Raw genomic sequence first — 21637 nt, 5'->3', positions numbered from 1 at the left:
GTAACAAAAACAATTCCACACAAAGACATGGGGGGGAACAGAGGGAATATACAGTGCCTTGCGAAAGTATTCGGCCCCCTTGAACTTTGCGACCTTTTGCCACATTTCAGGCTTCAAACATAAAGATATAAAACTGTATTTTTTTGTGAAGAATCAACAACAAGTGAGACACAATCATGAAGTGGAACGACATTTATTGGATATTTCAAACTTTTTTAACAAATCAAAAACTGAAATTGGGCGTGCAAAATTATTCAGCCCCTTTACTTTCAGTGCAGCAGAATTTAACTTTTCTAATAAGACACTTTAGTCATCGACTTTGAACACAAAACATCCATTAAAATTCCGCAAATAATTATCGCTGGGGCAGATATTTTTTTACCACTCACAGCCGAAGATAATAACATTTTATATTCTGCAATATAGGGGTGGCAGATAGCCTAGTGGTTAGAGCATTGGGCCAGTAACTGCAAGATTGCTGGATCAAATCCCTGAGCTGACAATGTGAAAGTCTGTTGCTCTGAACAAGGTAGTTAACACCCTGTTCCTTGGTAGGCTGTAAATAAGAATGTGTTCTTAACTGACTTGCCTGGTTAAATAATTTTTTTAAATCAATGTCTGCCATGTTTTTGGATGAGGTGACGAGGTAGTCTCTGCTCTCGCTGCGCCCTGTGCACACATACTGCTGGTACGCATGTGATGTTGGTCCATATAAACCGAGAAGGGGGTAGCTGCCTCCCAATTATGGCAACCAGAATATGGGCAAGTGGGTATGTAGAAAGGAAAGTAGTGAGCATGTGGAAAGGAGTGGGTGTGTGGACAGGAGTGGCTGTGTCGAAAGCACTCTGTTATTGGTTAGACTGTTGAGATTGAGCTGTGTTGTTTTTCTTCCATTACCAGGTGACTGCTGTACAATGAGTTACCATACCGTGAGAGTTTTGACTTTTGCTTTTAAACCAGATGATGAGTCTGAGTTGTATTTCACTGTTAGTTTTGTATCAAGGTGACATCTAGATGGTTATCAATATAAGTTATTTCTTGTGTAGGCTGCTGTCCTATTTGGAGAAAAAAATTGTGTGAGAGAAGAAAATGGCCAAGTTAGCTACCACCGGCAACAAGACCGTGATACCCATTAGGAAGCACTGGTGCACTGGTCGCTGGCTTATCTCATCATGCAGTCCAATCAGACACGCCAAACAGTCTTGAGTGGCAACAAATCTGCCCAATTAGCTGATTCGATTTCTATACACCCACACTTTTCAACACACCCACTTGCCCATACTCCGGTTGCCATATTAGGCTGCAGCTATCCATACTGGAAGCAACCCGGATATATGTATCGGGGTATGTAAACCTCAGTAGATTCCCTTGGACCCAGTCTCCAGTTATTTTTATACCTCAGTGCTCCATATCCCTGAGTGTGCATATTTTTGCAGGATCTGAAACCAGATTAAATACATACAGTTGAAGTTGGAAGTTTACATACACTTAGGTTGGAGTCATTAAAACTTGTTTTTCAACCACTCCACAAATTTCATGTTAACAAACTATAGTTTTCGCAAGTCGGTTAGGACATCTACTTTGTGCATGGCACAAGTCATTTTTCCAACAATTATTTACAGACAGATTTTTTCACTTATAATTAATTGTATCACAAGTTACATACACTAAGTTGACTGTGCCTTTAAACAGCTTGGAAAATTCCAGAAAATGATGGCATGGCATTAGAAGCTTCTGATAGGCGAAATTACATAATTTGAGTCAATTGGAGGTGTACCTACCTGTGGATGTATTTCAAGGCCTACCTTCAAACTCTGCTTGACATCATGGGAAAATCAAAAGAAATCAGCCAAGACCTCAGAAACATTTTTGTAGACCTCCACAAGTCTGGTTCATCCTTGGGAGCAATTTCCAAATGCCTGAAGGTACCACGTTCCTCTGTACAAACAATAGCATTCAAGTATAAACACCATGGGACCACACAGCCGTCATACCGCTCAGGAAGGAGACGAGTTCTGTCATCTAGAGACGAACGTACTTTGGTGCGAAAAGTGCAATTAAATTCCAGAACAACAGCAAAGGACCTTGTGAAGATGCTGGAGGAAAAAGGTACAAAAGTATCTATATCCACAGTAAAACAAGTCCTATATCAACATAACCTGAAAGGCCGCTCAGCAAGGAAGAAGCCACTGCTCCAAAATCGCCCAAAAAAAGGCAGACTACGGTTTGCAACTGCACATGGGGACAAAGATTGTACTTTTTAGAGAAATGTCCTCTGGTCTGATGAAATAAAAATAGAACTGTTTGGCCACAATGACCATTGTTATGTTTGGAAGAAAAAGGGGATGCTTGCAAGCTGAAGAACACCATCCCAAACGTGAAGCACAAGGGTGGCAGCATCATGTTGTGGGGGTGCTTTGCTGCAGGAGGGACTGGTGCACTTCACAAAATAGATGCCATCATGAGGCAGGAACATTTTGTGGATATATTGTTGCAACATCTCAAGACATCAATCAGGAAGTTAAAGCTTGGTCGCAAATGGGTCTTCCAAATGGACAATGACCCCAAGCATACTTCCAAAGTTGTTGCAAAATGTCTTAAGGACAACAAAATCAAGGTGTTGGAGTGACCATCACAAAGCCCTGACCTCAATCCTATAGAAAATCTGTGGGCAGAACTGAAAAAGCGTGTGCAAGCAAGGAGGCCTACAAACCTGACTCAGTTACACCAGCTCTGTCAGGAGGAACGGGCCAAAGTTCATCCAACTTATTGTGGGAATCTTGTGGAAGGCTACACGAAACATTTGACCCAAGTTAAACAATTTAAAGGCAATGCTACCAAATACTAATTGAGTGTACAGTGCCTTGCGAAAGTATTCGGCCCCCTTGAACTTTGCGACCTTTTGCCACATTTCAGGCTTCAAACATAAAGATATAAAACTGTATTTTTTTGTGAAGAATCAACAACAAGTGGGACACAATCATGAAGTGGAACAACATTTATTGGATATTTCAAACTTTTTTAACAAATCAAAAACTGAAAAATTGGGCGTGCAAAATTATTCAGCCCCTTTACTTTCAGTGCAGCAAACTCTCTCCAGAAGTTCAGTGAAGATCTCTGAATGATCCAATGTTGACCTAAATGACTAATGATGATAAATACAATCCACCTGTGTGTAATCAAGTCTCCGTATAAATGCACCTGCACTGTGATAGTCTCAGAGGTCCGTTAAAAGCACAGAGAGCATCATGAAGAACAAGGAACACACCAGACAGGTCCGAGATACTGTTGTGAAGAAGTTTAAAGCCGGATTTGGATACAAAAATATTTCCCAAGCTTTAAACGTCCCAAGGAGCACTGTGCAAGCGATAATATTGAAATGGAAGGAGTATCAGACCACTGCAAATCTTCCAAGACCTGGCCGTTCCTCTAAACTTTCAGCTCATACAAGGAGAAGACTGATCAGAGATGCAGCCAAGAGGCCCATGATCACTCTGGATGATCTGCAGAGATCTACAGCTGAGGTGGGAGACTCTGTCCATAGGACAACAATCAGTCGTATATTGCACAAATCTGGCCTTTATGGAAGAGTGGCAAGAAGAAAGCCATTTCTTAAAGATATCCATAAAAAGTGTTGTTTAAAGTTTGCCACAAGCCACCTGGGAGACACACCAAACATGTGGAAGAAGGTGCTCTGGTCAGATGAATCCAAAATTGAACTTTTTGGCAACAATGCAAAACGTTATGTTTGGCGTAAAAGCAACACAGCTGAACACACCATCCCCACTGTCAAACATGGTGGTGGCAGCATCATGGTTTGGGCCTGCTTTTCTTCAGCAGGGAAAGGGAAGATGGTTAAAATTGATGGGAAGATGGATGGAGCCAAATACAGGACCATTCTGGAAGAAAACCTGATGGAGTCTGCAAAAGACCTGAGACTGGGACGGAGATTTGTCTTCCAACAAGACAATGATCCAAAACATAAAGCAAAATCTACAATGGAATGGTTCAAAAATAAACATATCCAGGTGTTAGAATGGCCAAGTCAAAGTCCAGACCTGAATCCAATCGAGAATCTGTGGAAAGAACTGAAAACTGCTGTTCACAAATGCTCTCCATCCAACCTCACTGAGCTCGAGCTGTTTTGCAAGGAGGAATGGGAAAAAATGTCAGTCTCTCGATGTGCAAAACTGATAGAGACATAGCCCAAGCGACTTACAGCTGTAATCGCAGCAAAAGGTGGCGCTACAAAGTATTAACTTAAGCGGGCTGAATAATTTTGCACGCCCAATTTTTCAGTTTTTGATTTGTTAAAAAAGTTTGAAATATCCAATAAATGTCGTTCCACTTCATGATTGTGTCCCACTTGTTGTTGATTCTTCACAAAAAAATACAGTTTTATATCTTTATGTTTGAAGCCTGAAATGTGGCAAAAGGTCGCAAAGTTCAAGGGGGGCGAATACTTTCGCAAGGCACTGTATGTAAACGTCTGACCCACAAGGAATGTGATGAAATAAATAAAAGCTGAAATAAATCAATCTCTCTACTAAAATAAAGTAGTGATCCTAACTGACCTAAGACAGTGAATTTTTACTGATTAAATGTCAGGAAACTGAGTTGAAATGTATTTGGCTAAGGTGTATGTAAACTTCCGACTTCAACTGTAGCTAGTTAAATCAGAGTTAAATGCCAACAAGATAATATTCGCAATTACACTAAGCAAGAAACAAACAACCAAAATATGATTTTGTCATGAATTTAGTAGACCTACCATTTACCATTTACATTTTGCGGACCCACACCAATTGTCATTAGCTAGCCACTCTAGCTAGCTAGCAAGCTCTAGTCTAGTCCATGTGGCTAGCTAGATCACCAGCGGTGACAGTGAGGTCCATATGAGATTCAAGGCTCTAATAAGTAAAGATAATACAGTTTGATGAGCTAGTTAAGTTAACTAGCAATGTACAGTACCAGTCCAAAGTTTGGACACATCTACTCATTCAAGAGTTTTTCTTTATTTTTACTATTTTCTACAAAAAGAATACTAGTGAAGACATCAAAACTATGAAATAACACATATGGGATCATGTTGTAACAAAAAAGTGTTTAGAGATATTTCAAAGTAGCCACACTCTTGGCATTCCCTCAACCAGGTTCACCTGTAATGCTTTTCCAACAGTCTTGAAGGAGTTCCCACATATGCTGAGCACTTGTTGGCTGCTTTTCCATCGCCTCTCCCGAGTCCATACCGAGTTGCAGCGATAGGACAAGACTTTAACAACCAATTGGATATCACAAAATTGGGCAGAAAAGGTGGTAAAAAGTAAAAAATAAGATGGCACAATCGATCATGTTTTTAAATTTACGGATAGCCAGGGGCACACTCCGACACTCAGACATCATTCAGAAACAAGGCATTTGTGTTTAGTTAGTCCCACAGATCAGAGGTAGTAGAGATGACCAGGGATGTTCTTTGATAAGTTTGTGAATTGGACCGTTTCTGTCCTGCATAGCATTCAAAATGTAACGAGTCATTTTCTCTGTCAGGGAAAATTAATGGAGTAGAATGTACATCGTTTTCTTTAGGAATGTATTGAAGTAAAAGTGATCCAAAATATAAATAATGAAGTAAAGTACAGATACCCCAAAAAACTACTTTGGTAGTACTTTAAAGTATTTTTACTTTATGAGGATTTTCAATTTTCACCTAAAATTATATACCCATATCTAACTGCCTGTAGCTCAGGACCTGAAGCAAGGATATGCATATTCTTGATAGCATTTGAAAGGAAACACTTTGACATTTGTGGAATTGTGAAATAAATTTAGGAGAATATAACACATTAGATCTGGTAAAAGATAATACAAAGAAAAAAACATGCGTTTTTTTTGTTTCTTTTTTGTTCCATCTTTGAAATGCAAGAGAAAGGCCCATATATGACTTAGGAATCGAGGCGCAGTTTTGATTTTGACCACTAGACAGCAGCAGTGTACGTGCAAAGTTTTAGACTGATTCAATGAACCATTGTATTTCTGTTCAAAATGTTTTATCAAGACTGCCCAAACATTTTCAAGTTCATAACTGTGCACTCTCCTCAAACAATCGCATGGTATTATTTCACAGTAATAGCTACTGTAAATTGGACAGTGCAGTTAGATTAACAAGAATTTAAGCTTTTTGCCCATATCAGATATGTCTTTGTCCTGTGAAATTTTCTTGTTACTTACATCCTCATGCTAATCACATTAGCCTGCGTTAGCTCAACCGTCCCGCGGGGGGACACAGATCCTGTAGAGGTTTTAACTACTTTACACCACTAGTAAAATATCACTATTGTATATGAATTGTATATTATTAAGATACAGTACCTTGAACATTTATGGATCTGTTAGACACTTACATCAAGTTATTTTCTCTGTAAACTGATTTGACAACTGATTTGCATTTCTGGGGTGAGAAGGGACAAAGTAAATGAGAAATGGCAATCCAGAAAAAATGGAAATACAGCCTAATTTAAGATATCAAATGCCATCGTACACTTTAAGATGGGGGATGCAACCAAGCTCACATGAAACCATTCATGAATAAAACTGATCTGAAGTACGTAGGCACCTACCTGCCTACCTTAACAATTATAAATACCCAAAAATAGATTGAATGAGCTTGTCATTCACAATACTGATGAAAAATCTAGTGCATTGATTTAAATATGGGTATTACGAGGACATCTAGTGGGCACCGGGTTTTTCATCCTCGTCACTAGCTATCATAAATGTGTATCCCCCCTCACAAGCTTGATGTTGGGTGAGTCCCCTTTCATATGCAAAAAAACAACTAGAGATATTATGCACTTACATACAATTATATATATTTGATGCAGGTATTTACTTTGCAACATATATTGTCAATAACTAGAACAAAATATAATTGCAGGAGCTATGCATCTGTATACCGGCATTTTTATATACCTCTACTAGCCAGCTAGATGGATCAGTCCAGTCCCAGAGAGGCAGTTTGTTCTGCATGCCTTCTTAACTTCAATACAATGTGTCATCATGCATTTGTGCATGTACACTGGTAACTATCAAAGCCATACAAAAATATAATGGCCATCATGCTAGCTAATTTTGCTACCTCATCAATTAGTATTTTCTGAGCTATTTCTGCACAATGGCAATTATTAAAGCCTTGAATCTGGTCATCTAGCTAGCCGGAAGCCAGCAGGGTTGCATCAGTTTCCATTGGACTAGAGCTTGGTAGGCTGGCTAGCTCGGTAGCAGCCTATGCTGACTCGCTTATCTAGCATGTTAACGTTAGCCAGCTAGCTAATGTCGATACACTAGTTGTGGGGACGCAAAATAAAGCAAATGGTACTGAACTCATGACAAGATTATGTTTCGACATTGTAGTGGCTATTGCTGGTTTGTTTGTTTTTTGCTTAGTGACATTGGTAATACCATCCTTTGGCATGTAACTTTCATTTCACTACCGGTATGTATACTCCGGTTTCAGCATGAGAGATTGAGTCCCAAAGTCCCAAATTCCATTGAGATACTGTGAGAATTTGCTCACTCACGAATAAGGAGACTCAGAAATAAAAGATCCAGTCACGGATTAGAGCCACTCCAAAAGTTTAAGTATGCAGTTTAAGTATGTAGCATGCTATTATTGATATTCGGACACGACCAGTGACTGTGTTGTTCGCAATCTTAACCTGTGCCATAAAGCTTCAGCCTTCTTGGCATAGTTCCTAGCAGTGGAGATTTTACCATGTACGGTGGGGCAAAAAAGTATTTAGTCAGCCACCAATTGTGCAAGTTCTCCCACTTAAAAATATGAGAGAGGACTGTAATTTTCATCATAGGTACACTTCAACTATGACAGACAAAATGAGAAAAAAAATCCAGAAAATCACATTGCAGGATTTTTTATGAATTTATTTGCAAATTATGGTGGAAAATAAGTATTTGGTCACCTACAAACAAGTAAGATTTCTGGCTCTCACAGACCTGTAACTTCTTCTTTAAGAGGCTCCTCTGTCCTCCACTCATTACATGTATTAATGGCACCTGTTTGAACTTGTTATCAGTATAAAAGACACCTGTCCACAACCTCAAACAGTCACACTGTTTATTTTTATTTTTTATGCAACACTAAACAATACATTAATTGCACTATTAGGGTGAAAAACGATGTCCCTAAACTGTTGGGGCCTACTTAAAGCTGTCCCAACAGTAGAGCTTTCTTTTCAGCACCATAGAGTGAATCCTTACCATCACTACACCTGGCTATCAGCAGAGCCTTGTCTGGCAGCGAAACAGTTCATTCAGTCTCATTTACTGCCTTTTTAGAAAACATAGCTGATATGGCTGACTTGCCTAAACAATGTGGTTTTTACTGACAATTGAGATGTACAAACTATGGCATAAGGGAATGATGAGCGGAATGTACAGCGACCATAAAGGGCTAATTGGTGGAGTCCTGCAGAGATGGTTGTCCTTCTGGAAGGTTCCTCCATCTCCATAGAGGAACTCTGGAGCTCTGTCAGAGTGACCATCGGTTCTTGGTCACCTCCCTGACCAGGGTCCTTCTCCCTCGATTGCTCAGTTTGACCAGACGGACACCTCTAGGAAGAGTCTTGGTGGTTCCAAACTTCTTCCATTTAAGAATGATGGAGGCCACTGTGTTCTTGGGTACCTTCAATCCTGCAGAAATATTTTGTTACCCTTCCCCAGAACTGTGACTCGACACAGTCCTGTCTAGGAGCTCTACGGGCAATTCCTTTGACCTCATTTGTTTTTGCTCTGACATGCACTGTCAACTGTGGGACATTATATGGACAGGCGTGTGCTTTTCCAAATCATGTCCAATCAACTGAATTTACCACAGGTGGACTCCAATCAAGTTGTACAGTCGTGGCCAAAGGTTTTGAGAATGACACAAATATAAATGTTCACACAGATGTTACTATGGAATACTGAAGTATAATTACAAGCAGGTCAAAGGCTTTTATTGACAAATACATGAAGTTGATGCAAAGAGTCATTATTTGCAGTGTTGACCCTTCTTTTTCAAGACCTCTGCAATCCGCCCTGGCATGCTGTCAATTAACTTCTGGGCCACATCCTGACTGATGGCAGCCCATTCTTACATATTCAATGCTTGGAGTTTGTCGGAATTTGTGTGTTTTTGTTTGTCCACCCGCCTCTTCAGGATTGACCACAAGTTCTCAATGGGATTAAGGTCTGGGGAGATTCCTGGCCATGGACCCAAAATATCAATGTTTTGTTCCCCGAGCCACGTAGTTATCACTTTTGTCTTATGGCAAGGTGCCCCATAATGCTGGAAAAGGCATTGTTCATCACCAAACTGTTCCTGGATGGTTGGGAGAAGTTGCTCTCGGAGGATGTGTTGGTACCGTTCTATATTCATGAGTGTGTTCTTAGGCAAAATTGTGAGTGAGCCCACTCCCTTGGCTGAGAAGCAACAGCACACATGAATGGTCTCAGGATGCTTTACTGTTGGCATGACACAGGACTGATGGTAAAGCTCACCTTGTCTTCACCGGACTAGCTTTTTTCCAGACGCCCCAAACAATCGGAAAGGGGATTCATCAGAGAAAATGACTTTACCTCAGTCCTCAGCAGTCCAATCCCTCTTCCTTTTGCAGAATATCAGTCTGACCCTGATGTTTTTCTTGGAGAGAAGTGGCTTCATTGCTGCCCTTCTTGACACCAGGCCATCCTCCAAAAGTCTTTGCCTCATTGTGCGTGCAGATGCACTCACACCTGCCTGCTGCCATTCCTGAGCAAGCTCCGTACTGGTGGTGCCCCTATCCCGCAGCTGAATCAACTAGGAGACAGTCCTGGCGCTTGCTAGACATTCTTGGGCGCCCTGAATCCGTCTTCACAACAATTGAACAGCTCTCCTTGAAGTTCTTGATGATCCGATAAATAGTTGATTTAGGTGTAATCTTACTGGCAGCAATATCCTTGCCTGTGAAGCCCTTTTTGTGCAAAGCAATGATGACGGCACGTGTTTTTTTGCAGGTAACAATGTTTGACAGAGGAAGAACAATGATTCCAAGCACCACCCTCCTATTGAAGCTTCCAGTCTGTTATTCGAACTCAATCAGCATGACAGAGTGATCTCCAGCCTCGTCCTCGTCAACACTCACACCTGTGTTAACGAGAGAATCGCTGACATGATGTCAGCTGGTCCTTTTGTGGCAGGGCTGAAATGCAGTGGAAATGTTTTGGGGGGATTCAGTTCATTTGCATGGCAAAGAGGGACTTTGCATTTAATTGCAATTCATCTGATCACTCTTCATAACATTCTGGAGTATATGCAAATTGCCATCATACAAACTGAGGCAGCAGACTTTGTGAAAATGTATATTTGTGTCATTCTCAAAACCTTTGGCCACGACTGTAGAAACATCTCAAGGATGACCAATGGAAACAGGATGCACCTGATTTCGAGTCTCATAGCAAAGGGTAAATAAGGTATTTCTGTTTTTTATGTTGAATACATTTGCAAACTTTTCTAAAAACGTTTTTGCTTTGTCATTGTGGGGTATTCTGTGTAGATTGAATGGAGAAAAAAAATTAAAATCAATTTTAGAACAAGACTGTAACATAATAAAATGTGGAAAAAGTCAAGGGGTCTGAATTCTTTCCGAATGCACTGTAGTTTTGACTATAGGGTGAAATTTCTGTCTAAATAGAAAGAGGCAACAATATCTGAATGCGAACTGAGAGACAGTTTAGTTGCAGCTGCCAGACCACATGTCTCTCAGGTGTTAGGTTGATGAAAACACTTGTCTGTCGGTGCTGAATAATATCCCCATGCCTCTCATCACCTGCACCTCTCAATGTGTGAAACTAACCCTGACACTCACTTGAGTTTGAGTCCAAGTGGAGTCTCAACTTCTCATGTAAAGAGGGGAAAGAAGTTAGTGTAGGTATAAAAATAAATAAAATCCAGAAGTGTGTGAACTAATGAGCATGTGTGCAACTGTCCGTGTGCTTGTGTGTTTAAATATGTGTTTGGATCTGCATGTGTGGGTGCTCATGTGTGTCAATGCATGCAAGTGTGTGTGTGTGGGGGAATTGAATCTGCATCAGGGACCGACAGGCCCACCTAGTCTCCTCTCCCCCCTCTCTTCCCCCATAAATCACACTCCATCCCCCGTGACAGTCACACAGGAAGTTAGAGCAGCGTCAGAGGAACGCTCTGTTCTTCTCTGAGGTCTGGCTGTGCCCATCATGCACCCCTCAGTGTTTTTGTACATGCATGCATGCGCGCAGTGCAGGAGAGGCAGACGTTAAAGCTGCAATGTGTGACTTTTCGGGTGACCCCTCAGAATTCACATACAAATGTGCAAGTCTAAGAAGCGGTCGATTGCTATATTTCTATGCTTCCCGTTCTTAAGTTACGTTTTTTGCATCTTTTACTTTCGGTTTTGTACACTAGCTTCAAACAGCTGAAAATATTATATTTTTGGTCATTGAAAATATATTGCACAGCGGTTTAGATGGTACAATGATTTCAAACACGTATTTTGTCAAATAAACTGAAATTAGGCAAACTATTTGAATTTTAGCAACCAGGAAATGGCGGAGCATTTCTGGATATTGCACCTTTAAATGTTGCAGCACTGCCTCCGCATTCATCTCACTGCAGTTGCAAAGGGGCCAAGCTTTTACAGTAAAACACATTGTAAGGGATTTCCTCCTCTTCTTCCGAAGAGGAGAGGCGAAAAGGATCGGAGGACCAATATGCGGCGTGGTAAGTGTCCATGGTTCTTTTAATACGTAAAGGTAAACATGAACAACTGACTACAAAAAACAAGAAACGTGAAAACCTAAACAGTCCTATCTGGTGCAAACACAGAGACAGGAACAATCACCCACAAACACACAGTGAAACCCAGGCTACCTAAGTATGATTCTCAATCAGAGACAACTAATGACACCTGCCTCTGATTGAGAACCATACTAGGCCGAAACATAGAAATACCCCAAAACATAGAAAAACAAACATAGACTGCCCACCCAACTCACGCCCTGACCATACTAAATAAATACAAAACAAAGGAAATAAAGGTCAGAACGTGACACACATATACAGTAGCATACATCATACTCAGGATACTACAAAGGCATAGGAGAGAGAGCATGTTGCTATTCATGATGGAATTCAGTGCAATTGATTATATTGGAAAACTTCGTATTAGGTCAAGGATAACCCTAACCCTAGCTTCATGTCCAGACCCCAGTTCAATTCTAACCCTAGCCATAATCCTAACCTTAACCCTAACCTTAGCTTCATGTCCACACACCCATTCAACACCTCATTACAGTGCACCTCACCTAGGTAAATACCTAACCGGGATGGGCCCACCTAGATAGGCCTCTTATTTTTTGTCTATAAATGATGAAGCCTGAACATTTTTATATATCAAGGATAACCACAGTGGAGGATAACCACAATGGAAAATTACCACAGTGGAGGATAACCACAGGCTCATACAGTACTCTAACATCAGCTGTAAGACAGGCAGAGACTCACACAATCTATCTGACAACATTCAATTCTGATCCTGTGGTATCAACCAGCTTGTTGAATAGACTCTTTTATCCAATGTAACTAGTATTATTACATTAACACACACATTACATACACAGAGTATAAGTTGCCAATGCAGGAATCAATACCAGAAACACCACTGTACTGTAGATGAGCCTGGGTACCAGTTTGTTTGTGCCATCATGCCACACCTTGACATGGTCAGGAGTTGACATGATGGCACAGACAGATCTGGGACCAGGCTAGCTGAAGATGTGACCAAACAGGTTAATAATTCAGGTTGTCTGCATGCCTAAAGAGCATGGTAGCTCTCTGAGCTAAAGCCTAGGCATTAACTCTGTGAGCTAACACATGTTTTCAGATCTATAGCTAGCACCAAACAGCTGAAAGAATTCACTTTTATATGCCATGCTGCCATTGACATAGGGGAGGGTGGGGTAAGTTGAGCCAAAGGAGTAAGTTGACCCTCCATTGTTTCTAGGAAATCATACACAAAATGAATAATTTGACAAATATTTAGGAAGAGGTCATAATTTCATGGTTTTCACCAAAACTGATTTTCACTAAGTCAAATTAATTTATTGTGTTAGAGGTTTCATGATACTTGTATCTAAACCAAAGTAGATACTTTTAAGATTGTTTAGAACATCCGTTAGGATCTCTATAAGCTTCAATATGAGGTCCTAAACCTAGCATGAAAGTGCATCCTTGTAGCTGTGTGGGCTGATATATGTTTGCTTTTGGGTAAGTTGAGCCAATGGTTGTGCCAATGGCAAGTTAGGCAAATGTAAGTGTTTTCTTCCCAGGTGTAATGCAAAGCATTATCGCTGGGATATGTAGTAACAACAAAGTTTTTTTAGGTGTTAAACCTGTGTTACAAGATGCTTAAAATTATTAAAAGATAAAAAAGCGATTGTGATTGTGTTGAATTGTGTTTGTGAAATAAATATTAACATGGTTTTAAAAAGGTAGTGGTAATATTTCATTCAATACAACATTTGTAGTCTGCTTAACTTACCCTGTCCTGTGGCTCAATTTACCCCATACCATGTTGTTGTTTTTTTACTGTAATGTTTACATGAATTCTGATTATTTCCAGGGATACACAACATCCTGAAATAAACTACTGTTCAAAAGTTTGGAGTCACTTAGAAATGTCCTTGCTTTTGAAAGAAAACAAAAAAATGTGTCCATTAAAATAACATAAAATTGATCAGAAATACTCCTCTTTCTATTCTGGTCAGATCCAGTTTGCGCTGTTCTGTGAAGGGAGTAGTGCACAGCGTTGTACGAGATCTTTAGTTTCTTGGCAATTTCTCGCATGGAATAGCCTTCATTTGTCAGAACAAGAATAGACTGATGAGTTTCAGAAGAAAGTTCTTTGTTTCTGGTCATTTTGACCCTGTAATCGAACCCACACATGCTGATGCTCCAGATACTCAACTAGTCTAAAGAAGGCCAGTTGTATTGCTATTTTAACCAGCACAACAGTTTTCAGCAGTGCTAACATAATTGCAAAATTATTTTCTAACGATCAATTAGCCTTTTAAATTATAAACTTGGATTAGCTAACACAACATGCTATTGGAACACAGGAGTGATGGTTTCTGATAATGAGCCTCTGTACGCCTATGTAGATATTCCATTAAAAAATCTGCCGTTTACAGCTACAATAGTCATTTATAACATTAACAAAATCAACACTGTATTTCTGGTGAGTTTTATGTTATTTTAATGGACAAAAATTTGTTTTTCTTTCAAAAACAAGGACATTTCTAAGTGACCCCAAACTTTTGAATGGTAGTGTATATGTAGATGTCTTTGTTAGAAAGAGTACTATATTTCCCTTGACAGAGTGATGCTGAATGTAAAAAATGGCTCAATTTACCCCACTCTCCCCTGCAAGTCTGCGATTGAAATCAATGCACAATTATGGACCTAATTTACTCATGGAATTGAGATTGGTATATATAAGCTATAGCTCCATCTAGTGTCCACTGTATTACCTTCACCCAGTCCTGTCAGATCTGTGAAGGAAGTAGGGAGGGAACAAACAGCACAGTAATTAAATCATCAACATGTATTGATCACATCTTTACTAATGCTGCAGAAATTTGCTTTATAGCTGTATCCAAATCCATCGGATGTATTGATCACAATATAGTAACCACATCTAGGCTGGGCCTAATATAGTGTAAAAGAGGCCATACAATAAGTTTTGTAGTGATTCGTATGTTGATGATGTAAATAATAAACTGTTCAATCCCCTTGGATTGATGAGGAATCAATCAAATGTATGGATGAGAGGGATGAGGCAAATAAGTCTGGAAGTACAACCGATTGGCAAACGTACTACAAATTGAGAAATCATGTGACTAAACTGAAAAAAAGAAGAAGAAACTATACTATGAAACAAAGATACATGATATAAAGAATGATAGTAAAAAGCTTGTGCTGTTGCCTACCCTTAGCACCTGGGTGCGGCCTGTCAGGAAATCCAGGATCCAGTTACAGAGGGGAGTGTTTAGTCCCAGGATCCTTAACTTAGTGATGAGCTCTGTGGGTACTATGGTGTTGAACGCTGAGCTGTAGTCAATGAACAGCATTCTCACATAGGTGTTCCTTTTGTCCAGTTGGGATAGGGCAGTGTGGAGTGCAATTGAGATTGGGCATCTGTGAATCTAATAGGGTGGTATGCGAATTAGAGTGGGTCTAGGGTTTTTGGCATGATGGTGTTGATGTGACCCATGACCAGCCTTTCAAAACACTTCATGGCTACCGATGTGAGTGCTACGGGGCAGTAATCATTTAGGCAGGTTACTTTCACTTTCTTGGGAGCAGGGACTATGGTGGTCTGTTTGACATATGTAGATATTACAGACTCGGTCAGGGAGAGGTTGAAAATGTCAGTGAAGACACTTGCCAGTTGGTCAGCGCATGCTTTGAGTACACATCCTGGAAATCTGTCTGGCCCCGTGGCTTTGTGAATGTTGACCTGTTTAAAGTTCTTGCTCACATCGGCTATGGAGAGCGTGATCACACATTTGTCCGGAACAGCTGGTGCTCTCATTCATGCTTCAGTGCTGCTTGCCTCTAAGCAAGGTAAGGTAGAAGTGATATGATCCTTGACTAGTTTCTCAAAGCACGTCATAATGACAGAAGTGAGTGCTACGGGGCGATAGTCATTTAGACTTTATAACTTTGCTTAACTTTACTTTCTTGGGTATAGGAACAATGGTGGACATCTTGAAGCATGTGGGGACAGTAGACTGGGATAGGGAGAGATTGTATGTTAAAATAATTGTATTGCTTCAAATGGTTGTTTTATGAAACAGAATAAAGGGTTCTTATAACTCTATTGTGTCTATGTGAACTGAAAGTGGGCCTCTGGGAGATAACACTGACAGGAGATTTATGATGTCTTTGGGGTACCGCATTCCAGAGCATGACTTAATGTTTCTGTTCTATACGGTACCAGGGAGCGCAAAATGGAGTCATGATCAGGTCGACTGTTTTAGCAGCGCAAGTACTACAGTCAATGTGTTGGTCGAACTTCGGTAATGTTTTCCTCAAATTTGCTTTATTAAAATCCCCAGCTACAACATGCGTCCTCAGGATATGTGATTTCGAGTTTTGATAAAGTTCAGTGAAGTTCTTTCAGGGTCGTTGTGGTATCGGCTTGAGGGGGAATATACGCGGCTTTGACTATAACCGAAGAGAATTCTCTTGGGAGGTTACACGGTCTGCATTTGATTGTGTGGTATTCTAGGTCGGGTGAACAAAAGGGTTTGAGGTGATTGTTATCACAATCCCACCATGAGTTGTTAATCATGAAACATACACCCCCGCTCTTCTTCCCGGAGAGATATTTATTCCTGAATGAGCGATGAACTGAGAACCCAACTGGCTGGACAGACTCAGACAGTATATCCCGAGAGAGCCATGTTTCCATGAAACAGAGTACAGTGGTTCCTCCTTTTAAAAGTTGCGTCATACTGCGGCACACCTTACGTGCTGCTGCAGCATTCGGTGGCACGTCATTTAATTCTCAGACATTATTTCTATTACTGCAAGTTATTGCTAGTTTGACCACCAGAGGGCATATTTGAGAAGCATTTGATAGTATTCCATATTGGCATTACCAGAGAATTTAAAACCTTTTTTGTAATGACATAGTATATGTTTGGGGTTTTAGGCTGGGTTTCTGTACAGCACTTTGATATATCAGCTGATGTAAGAAGGGCTATATAAATACATTTGATTTGATTTGATATATGGGATTGATTTTAAGAAATGTGGCTTAATTAATTTGTGATGTCTTCACTACTTCACTACCTTGGGACCCAAATGCATAATGAGTGCTATAACTCCCCCTTGTGGTGGTCTGGAGCAATGAAGCCGAGACGCTGGGTAGCTCTAAGTCCCATGGTGCAAGCTCGCAACTTTTAAAGGAGGAACCACTGCATGTTACAATCACTGATGTCTCTCTGGAAAGAAATCCTTACCCTGAGCTCGGTAGTTTTATTATCCAGAGACTAAACATTAGCAAGTAATATACTCGGAAGCGGTGGGTGGTGTGCGCGCCTCCTAAGTTGGACTAGAAGACCTCTCCGAGTACCTCTCCTTTTCCGGCGTGGTTTTGGTTTGGCCTCTGGAATAAGTTCAATTTTCCTGGGGGGTATGAACAAAATATCAGATTCTGGAAACTCGTATTCCTGGTCGTAATGCTGGTAGTGCTGGTGAGTTACCGCCACTCTGATATCCAATAGTTCTTCCCGGCTGTATGTAATAACACCAAAACATTTCTGGGCTAATAATGTAAGAAATAACACATCAAAAAATAAAATACTGCAAAGTTTCCTAAGAGCTAGAAGCAAGGCAGCCCTCTCTATTGGTGCCATTTTCTTCATATAGCGCCGTCCCCTACGGTGCCATTATATTTTACAGTAAACAAATTGACAACAGACTTTCAGCACGCTTATAGGGAAGGACATTCAACAAGCACAGCACTTACACAAATGACTGATGATTGTCTGAGAGAAATTGGTAACAAAAAGATAGTGGGGCGGCAGGGTAGCGGGTTGCAAGTTCAAATCCCCGAGCTGACAAGATACAAATCTGTCGTTCTGCCCCTGAACAGGCAGTTAACCCACTGTTCCTAGGCCATCATTGAAAATAAGAATTTGTTCTTAACTGACTTGCCTAGTTAAATAAAGGTAAAAAAATAGTGGGGGCTGTTTTGTTAGACTTCAGTGTGGCTTTTGACATTATCGATCAATCATAGTCTGCTGCTGGAAAACATATTTGTTATGGCTTTACACCCCCTGCTATATTGTGGATAAATAGTTATCTTTCTAACAGAACAAAGAGGGTGTTCTTTAATGGAAGCCTCACCAACATAATCCAGGTAGAATCAGGAATTCCCCAGGGCAGCTGTCTAGGCCCCTTACTTTTTTCAACATTTACTAACGACATGCCACTGGCTTTGAGTAAAGTTAGTGTTTCTATGTATGCAGATAAATCAACACTATACATGTCAGTTACTACAGTGAGTGAAATGACTGCAACACTTAACAAAGGGCTGCAGTTAGTCTCAGAATGTTTGGCAAGGAATAAATATTTAAAAAACTAAAAGCACTGTATTTCTGAGAAATCATTCAAAAAATTAAATATTGTAATGAATAATGTGTAAATTGAGCAAGTTGGGGTGACTAAACTACTTAGAGTATCCCTGGATTGTAAACTGTCATGGTCAAAACATATTGATACAACTGTAGCTAAGATTGGGAGAAGTCTATCCATAATAAAGCGCTGCTTTATTAACAGCAATATCAAAAAGGCATGTCCTACAAGTCCTAGTTTTGTCGCACCTGGACTAATATTCAGTCGTGTTGTCAGATGCCACAAGGAGGGGCATGTTGAATGCACAAGCTGTCTGTTTGAACTACTGGCACACAGCTCGGACACCCATCCAAACCCCACAAGACAGGCCACTTGTGGTCTCTTGACAGTCCCAAAGTCCAGAACAGACTATGGGAGGTGCACAGTACCACATAGATCCATGACTCAGATAAAAATACATCTTATGGAACAGCGGGGACTGTGAAGAGACACAACACAGATACAGAGACACACACGATAACATACACACTATACACACACGTACACATGGATTTTGTGTTGTAGATAAGTGGTAGTAGAGTAGTGGCCTGAGGGCACACCCTTAATGTATTGTTCAATTTGTAATGTAATTTGCTGGACTCCAGGAAGAGTAGCTGCTTCCTTATCGGCAGCTAATGGGGATCCATAATAATTACAAATACAAATACAAACTAAATATCATAATGAAATGCAGCATGTTTCCTCGGGCTCTCAGTCTCTGGCGCCATATGCCTGTCAGACATGAAACTGCAGCCAGCTTAGGTGAAGATAGAAAATGACAGCTAAAGGATCGACATGAAATGACAGCCAAATAATAAAGGACCCTCAACGTGACTAGGCCCTTGTGCTAACAAACAGTACCATGGACTTGTAGGGAAAGAGAGAGAGGGAAAGAAAGAATTTGATTGAATTTGAATGCTGTTTGTTTGTTAGAGCTGGGGTCAACCAGTGAATCACCACACTGGCTCATCTCCACCTACCTGCCTCTCTCTCGCTCTCTCTCTCATTCTCTCTCTCTCTCCCCCTCCCACCCCCTCTCCTTTAAAATACCCTACTCCTACAGTTTCACTCACCCTGCTGCAGGCTCAGGTCCAAGGCACCCTCAGCTTCAGAAAGAACACCCTTCTGCTGTGCTTTCTCAATAATGATCTACAGGTCAGTACAGTTTTACTGTAATGTCTGGAATTCCCCTGTATGTAGGATGCCCAGACCCAGAGCCTTATCTCTCCCCTTATCTGCCCTCCCCCTCACTTGACATTTCACTGAAACTATCTGCTTTGATAATAACATTGTAAATGTAAGGTTAATATATTGTGACTTTAGGTGACCTTTGAAACTGACCAGGATTCCAGTAGTCCCACTGTTCCACTCTCACACTGTAAGTTATCACAGTCATATTAACCCTGGGTCTGTTGCTGGGCTGAGAGATGAGGTAAGATCTGAGGAGAGATGAGGTATTTGTTTTGTGTTCTGTTTTTTCCTTCTTGATTCTTCTCTTTATTTATTCTTTATTTTATGTTTTATATTGCTCCCCCTGTGTAGGCTACTGCTTGTATATTGCCTTATACAGAATATAATAATACAAATAATTGTTCACAAAAAAAGGAGAGGGAGAAATTGGGTGGAGGGAATGATATGATTTGCAGAAGAGATAGAGAGAAGAGAGAAAGAAAAGGTGAGATATAGGGGGAGAGAAAGTGAGATGGGGGGGAAAGGCACCTGTTTCAGATTTCCTCATCAAGTCCTAATCTTAGTCAAGGAGTTTCGCCAGAGAGAGAGAGAGAGAGAGAGAGAGAGAGAGAGAGAGAGAGTATATATATATATATGGTTCTGGTTCTGACATTGGTTACCTTTATGGGATATACATATAAAATATTAGAGGTAGGTATCCAACCCTCCATCAGTGTTTTCCTGACATAGATGTGGGCGCAGGGCAGGAGTATCAGTTTCCTAGCTAATCTCTCCGTTTGCTCGAACTTTCACACACGCGCAAACACACACACACATAAGCCCGTATTGGTCATTTTAGGAGCTGAAACTGTCACCAGTGATCAGCCCAATTTTAGAAACTGAAAACATGAAACAGATGAGAAGAGTTGATGTGTTGTTTTTTTAGTCTGTGGGGGATGTTTTCCAGTCACTTCTCTTGTGCCCACTCGCCGGTATATAAAACACAGAACCGAGACGCGCAATGAGCATTCTGACAGCCGCGCCATGATGATCACTATTGTATATAGAATAAATATAGGCTACATAAAATGCGATGTAATATATTAGTTTAGACTGGAAAATAGAGGTAAAAGAAGACACATTAAAACTTAATATTATACAGTGTATCAAGACATTACAAACCAGTAATGGATGGAGAGGTTCACGTTCGGGCGCATAGGTCCGGGAGAGGCTGGAGGCTCGCGGTGGTCCTGTCTGTTCAGAGCGCGCTCGTGGCAGTTTGTTTGACTCTAAGCTTCTACTGCCTCTATCTCGAGCATCGACGTGTGAGTATAGCTATAAGCCAACAGTGATTTTATTTATGCAGGCTTATATCTGGGATCTTTTTTAATAACCAAAAAGTGCCAGAGACCTCGGCACACAGACATCAAATCAAAGTTTATTAGTCACGTTTAGCCTACACCAGGTGTTCCCAAAGTGGTGCCCAAAGTGGGGTCCGTGGAGATTTCAAAATATTTTTTACAATTAAATGTTTTTATTAATATTGCTAGCAACAACACATTCAACGAATTTTGGACAAGGGTTAAGCCTATGTGGAAAAAGTTTAGAGGGTGCAAAACAAAACAACTTAAATATTATTAATCCACAATGTATGTTCTTAACCCTTAGATGCACAACATGGGCATCTAACAGTTATCCATCAATTATATATTTTTTCAACTCAACTTCTTGTATTCCCCAAAAATGTTGTTTTGAAGATAAATGCACTGTAATTTAAGCTTTAAAACTGCAAATGGTACACTGACACATGGCAAGAATTAGCTATAAAATTGTAACATTTTCTCTCTGATGCCAGGAGGGGAGCCTTAAACATTTTCTTTCCCAGGGCCCAAGACTTGATTAGTCTGGCCATAAACTGCAGAAGTCATAGTAAAACTGCTTGTACACTATTTTTATCACACTTTAAAGTAGGAGTTATTCTGATATTATGAGAGGTCCCTGATGAATTTGTTATAAAAAATGTGTTCCTCCACAAAAACGTTTGGGAACCCCCTGGTCTACCAACCTGGTCTCAGAGCAGTTCATATTATTCTGTTGTAATCCCACACTCCATTTAGTAGGATATGTTACTTTTCGTATGGTAAGTATACATTTGTGGATGTCCATCACCGATTTCATATGAAATGTTACAAATTACAATTTGAGTTATATGTT

The sequence above is a fragment of the Oncorhynchus clarkii genome, chromosome 5 (genome assembly GCF_045791955.1).
Source record: "Oncorhynchus clarkii lewisi isolate Uvic-CL-2024 chromosome 5, UVic_Ocla_1.0, whole genome shotgun sequence".
NCBI lineage: Eukaryota > Metazoa > Chordata > Actinopteri > Salmoniformes > Salmonidae > Oncorhynchus > Oncorhynchus clarkii.
The sequence above is the reverse complement of the archived record's forward strand: the minus strand, read 5'-3'. Positions refer to the sequence as shown.